Below are 5,819 nucleotides of genomic sequence, written 5' to 3'. Positions count from 1 at the left end.
CTCCAGCAAAGCGCAGCCACTGCTCCTTACCTTGGACGTGGAGTAGCTCCTCTCGGCTGCCGCTCCTGACCTTGGACGTGGGGTAGCTCCTCTCGGCCGCCCCTGCGCTGTGCAGCCTCTGCCCCTGCGCCGCGCAGCCTTCACCCCTGTGCCTCGTAGCCGCCACCCCTGCGTCGCGCAGCTGCCGCTGTCCAGTTCTCACATCCGTACAAATCTTCCAATGACCTCATATTGAGCTTATGAGGGTTGACGGATTGTGGCCCGTGGGCAGAGTCAGCCCAGGCTTATATTTCTGTACAGCCACAGGAGTTGCTCTCAGGGGACTCATACTTTAGTGTCCTGGAGTCACAGATGAGGCACCTTCCTCTGGTCCCTGTTCCCCCCTTTGCTTCCAACTGGCTTCCTAAATGGCAGCCAACACTCACCACTATCCAGGCTTCGTAGCTGATTGTGTTGCAGGGAAGAACTGATTCTGCCTCAGTTGTCTCATCTGGGTGAGCTGGCAGGACCTGTGACTTGCTTTTGGAACCGTGACTTGCTTTTGTTCTTATAATCATACGTTATGGACTGACTGTCTCAGAGGATCCTACCCCTCTGCCTGACTTGAACTAAAGTGCCTTTGTTTAGCTCACAGAGAGATAATCTGACCCTGCCCACCTGTGAATGGCTGTAAGAAAAGAAGAAATTAACACACCCCGTCCTACTTTGCAAGATAAATGGTCTTTTTACTTTACTTCCTCACCGTCTCTCCCTCTCTGTTTAGAGAAAAGAACCTGGCATCCAGACCCCAACAAGATGGTTACCTTGAGACATTAGTCTGCCATCTTCGGGGTCAGCCAGTTTTCCGAATAAAGTCATGTTCTTTGCTTCAACACCTCTTATGGTTAGTTGGCCCATCATGTGGTGAGCAGAGCAAGCTTGGGCTGCGTAATCATCACATGGGCTGCCACCTACATGTTGGTGTGTCTTCTGTTGGCAGTTACTAGGCATTGACTGGGTGCATCTGATTCTGGGGGTTGGTGACTCAGCATGTTGCTTCAACTCCGGCCAGCTCACCCAGATGAGACAGCCCAGACTTGGGAAAGAGAGGTTGGCTGGAAACTGGGCATCACTGGAGCAGAGAGAAACTGGCCTTGGTGGTCATCCCACACCCTCTCCACTCACCTGGATCTTGTCTACTAAAAAAGATGCACAACGTGAGAGTTGTAAGTTAAGTTTTATTTGGGATAAAATGAGGACTGCAACATAGGAGACAGCACCTTGGATAGCTCTGAGAGACTGCTTCAAAGAGCAATCATCAAAGAAGGTCAATATATAAGATTTTGGTGAAGGGGGAGTTCAGTGCAGTCAAGCACTCATTTCACATGAGGTTTTCTGCTAGTCATGAGGAGCTGATGTCATCATGAAGGGATTTAGTGCTTTTCTAGATATAAGTCAAGAATCCACCTGCAATGCAGGAGACCCGTGTTCGATCGCTGGGTCAGTAATATCCCCTGGAAGAGGAAATGGCAACCCACTCCAGTATACTTGCCTGGGAAATTCCATGGACAGAGGAGCCTGGAGGGCTAGAGTTTGTGGGGTCACAAAAAGTTGGACACAACTAAGAAACTAACACTCACTCTCTAGATGTGAGGAGATACAAGGACTGGGGTCATGAAATCAGTTTCTGAAAATATCTGACTATCTAAAGACCTGTCCCACCAGTTTCTCTGGAGCACAGAGGGCCTCACTCTCACCCTGAACTGCCTTCAAGGCATATTGAGAGTCAGCAACTGCAGCAGCACAGGATTCCATCTCTGCAGAGGCAGGTGGCAAATGCCCTTGGCAAGTGCCAATTTGTAGCTGACAATCTCCAAGCCTCAGGCCCATCACTCTTCATCCAGAGAATGTCTCCAGCAGCTGGACAGGAATCCTGTCTTCCAACCCTGGATGGCCCATCCCAAGCAAATGGGGCATAAGGCAGGCTGGAAGCATCCTTCGTTTTATGAATACCTTCTTAATAGCCTTAATTTTATCTCTCGGTCCTCAAAGACTAAAATATTTACTGTATAGCCCTTTGAGGAAGGGCTGTCCCCTGAAGTAAGAATATACATTAAGGGGACTTCTGGTGGTACAATTGTTAGGACTCCATGCTTTCACTGCCGAGGGCATGCGTTCAATCCCTGGTCAGAGAACTAAGATACCCCATGGTGCCATGATGTATCACATCATCACCCTCCTCGGGGAGGACCTCGAGAAGTTCAAGGCCCTTGAGAGTGACCCTGCAGATAGGCATCAAGGCTGCAGGGCAAGCTGTTGAAGGCACACCATTACACAACATCAAGCTGATCTGGGGGAGCAGCCCTCATCTCCTGCATTCTTTGGTCTTAGTTGCCACACGTGGGATCTAATTCCCTGACCAGGGATCGGCCCCAGGCCACCTGCATTTGGAGTTCAGAGCCTTAACCACTGGACCCCCAGGGAAGTCCCTCAGCATCATATTTTATGACCCTTACTTGCAGGGCAGGATTGAGCAGTCCCTGGGCCTGCAGATGGTCTATGTCCCTCAGGACTTAGTGTTATCAGAACGGTCTCCTTGTGATCTCCTTGCACTATAATCTCAATGGACATAACCACCACCTCATCAGTGACTTTACTATAAAGCAGGTGGTCCTATATTACTGACACTAATGAATGCATGGTGGAAGTAGACTAAAAGGCATCCTTTTTTTCAAGCAAGTTGGTGTTTGAGCAAGTTTGCGTAAAACGCTTTCTATGTAAATCAGCTCTTCAGGTTTTCTGTTGCGTTAAGGGCTCTGCATTTCCTCTCTTTAAAAAAGAAAAAGATTATATCTACTTATTTAATTTATTTTTTGGCTGCACTAGGTCTTTGTTGCTGCACTCGGGCTTTCTCTAGTTGCAGCGAGTGGGGGCTACTTTTCATTGTATGGCGAGGGTTTTTCATTGTGGTGGCTTCTCTTGTTGCAGAGCACAGACTCTATGCACATGGGCTTCAGTGGTTGCAGCTTGTGGGCTCCAGAGTGTAGGCTCTGTAGTTGTGGTGCACAGGTTCAGTAGTTCCATGGCATGTGGAATCTTTCCAGGCCAGGGGTTGAACCAGTGTCTCTTGCATTGCAAGGAGGATACTTAACCACTGGACCACCAGAGAAGGCCTCTGCACCCCCTTCTTGCTGTCAAAATAACTTTATCATGATAGTGTTCCACTGGTCGACCTCAGCACCAGTAGGAGCTAGCAGACAGCCTCACTGGTCATCTGTCTGCTTGGGTTTCGTACACTGGCTTAGCACAATGTTTGGTAGAACATCACTGACCAGAAAACATGGATGTCACATCCCTAGAAACAAAAACCATAGTAGTTCCGTTCCCAATGTGTACCTTAATTTTTTTTTCTGTTTGTGTTTTAATTTTTCAAGTAAAAATAATACTGACTTTCAGTAAAAAAAAAATACTGACTTTTCACTTGGCTGTTCTGGTTTTAAAGGATGAGCTATAGGCTGTGTGTTTTCCTCTACCAACACGGCGCTTATGAAATACTTTTGTACCATGAGTAAAATTTGAGGTGTTTTGGGAAAAAAAAAAAAGAGCAGATGAGGTATGGAGCATCCCTAGTGAATGAGACACTTGAGGGACGGGTGGATGAGACATCCTTAGGTCTAAACCTCAAGGAAGGCAGGATAGAGGGGTGGCCCTTGGTTGTGCACTGGTCGGAGCCTTACAGCTTTGCTCAGGGTCCTTGAAAGATCTCTCATTTGTACACCTCCCACAGCATGGTAGAGTGAGCAGAAACCTACCTGGCAATCACAAGTTGCATCCCAGAAGGTTTAAGAAATTGTGTGAATCAGGAGTTCTTGGTCACATCAGCAGCCTGGTCTATATACAGCAGCAAGAAATTCATCCAGAGTGTGGTGCTGCCACTGCAGATGCCCGCCAGGCATCATGGGCAGGGTTGCAGGATGATTTCCTGCAGCCAAGGGAGGGACCAGCTCTTGGAGGGCATCCTGGTTATCCACAACCTCTCCACAGTGGCACAGCCTCCCCAAGTTCCCTCTCCCAACAAACCCGCAAAACACAGGGATGATCCAGAACACCCCCTACAAGTGATAGCAGAGAGTGACAAAAAGTAATCTTTCAGATACACCTGGGACCAGGTGAAAAATAGATGAACTTTTCCAAAGAAGACACAGAGATAGCCCAAAAAGCACATGAAAAGATGCTCAGTATCACTAATTATTAGAGGAATGCAAGTGAAAACTACTGTGCGGTATCCACTGGTTAGAATGTCCATCATCAAAAAATCCATGAAGAATAAATGCTGGAGAGGGTATGGAGAAAAGGAAACCCTCCTACACTCTTTGGTGGGAATGTAAATTGGTACAGCCACTGTGGAGAACAGTATGGAGATTCTTTAAAAAAAACTAACAATATAGCTTACCATACAATCCTGCAATACCACTCCCGGGCATATATCTGGAGAAAGCTATAATTTGAAAAGATACATGCACCCAATGTTCATTGCAACGCTATTTACAATAGCCAGGATGTAGAAGCAATCTAAATGTCCATTGACAGATGAATGGATAAAAAAGATGTGGTACATATGTACAATGGAATATTACTCAGCCATAAAAATAATAAAATAATGCCATTTGCAGCAGCATGGATGGACCTAGAGATTGTCAGACTGAATGCAGTAAGTCAGACAAAGACAAATATCTCAGGATATCACCTATATGTGGAATCTAAAAAAGATGGCACAAATGAACTTATTTACAAAGCAAAAATAGAGTCACACATGTAGAAAACAAACATATAGTTACCAGGGAGGAAAAAGAAGGGAAGGATAAATTGGGAGTTTGGGATCAACATACACACTAGTATGTAAAACAGATAACTAGTAAGGACCTACTGTATAGCACAGGGAACTCTTCTCAATACTCTGTAATGAATGACCTATATGGGAATAGAATCTAAAAAAGAGTGGGTATATGTATACATATAACTGATTCACTTTGCTGTATACCTGAAACTAACATTACATTGTAGATTAACTCTACTCCAATAAAATTTTTTTAAAAAATTGATCATGTCGGGGTCAACTGTTTGCTCTGGGGCTTCCCTGGTAGCTCAGCTGGTAAAGAATCCACCTGCAATACAGGAGACCCTGGTTCAATTCCGGGGGCAGGAAGATCCACTGGAGAAGGGATATGCTACCCACTCCAGTATTCTTAGGCTTCCCTGGTGGCTCAGCTGGTAAAGAATCCTCCTGCAATGTGGAAGTCTTGGGTTCGATCTCTGGGTTGGAAAGACCCCTGGAGAAGGGAACAGCTACCCACTCCAGTATTCTGGCCTGGAGAATTCCATGGGCTGTATAGTCCATGGGGTAGCAAAGAGTCGGATGCAACTGAGTGACTTTCACTTTCAAGAGAAAAGGAATTTGACAGTCTTTTTAACTGATTCTGTACATAGGCACCATGGATGTTGCAGAGTTAAAACTACAAAAGAGCTGGAGGCATGGGCAAATTGAAGATGTGATATGCTTGTGGAAGCAAGGAAAAAGATTAGGACGTGGTTTAGTAACAACTTCTGTTATTGTGTGTTAAGTTTTTCATCTGTGCATCAGTCACCAAGAAGTCCTTTATCTGTTCCTTGGGCATAGCAGGTCCTGGACACCTTGCTCTAAACTTGGCATCAGGGGAGACACAGAAGATGGCGAAGGAATAGGACAGGGAGACCACTTTCTCCCCAAAAATTCATCAAAAGGACATCTGAACGCTGAGCAAATTCCACAAAACAACTTCGGAATGCTGGCAGAAGACATC

General features: G+C 46.0%; 1 pseudogene; it reads left to right on the top strand.

Annotated features, from left to right (window-relative positions):
- The first annotated feature begins 2,197 nt into the window (after positions 1-2,197).
- LOC112447509 (C-terminal-binding protein 2-like) lies at positions 2,198-4,990 on the top strand (annotated as a pseudogene).
- The last annotated feature ends 829 nt before the right edge of the window (positions 4,991-5,819 follow it).

The sequence above is a fragment of the Bos taurus genome, chromosome 7, assembly GCF_002263795.3.
Source record: "Bos taurus isolate L1 Dominette 01449 registration number 42190680 breed Hereford chromosome 7, ARS-UCD2.0, whole genome shotgun sequence".
Classification (NCBI taxonomy): domain Eukaryota; kingdom Metazoa; phylum Chordata; class Mammalia; order Artiodactyla; family Bovidae; genus Bos; species Bos taurus.
This window is presented reverse-complemented; position numbering and strand designations above follow the sequence as displayed.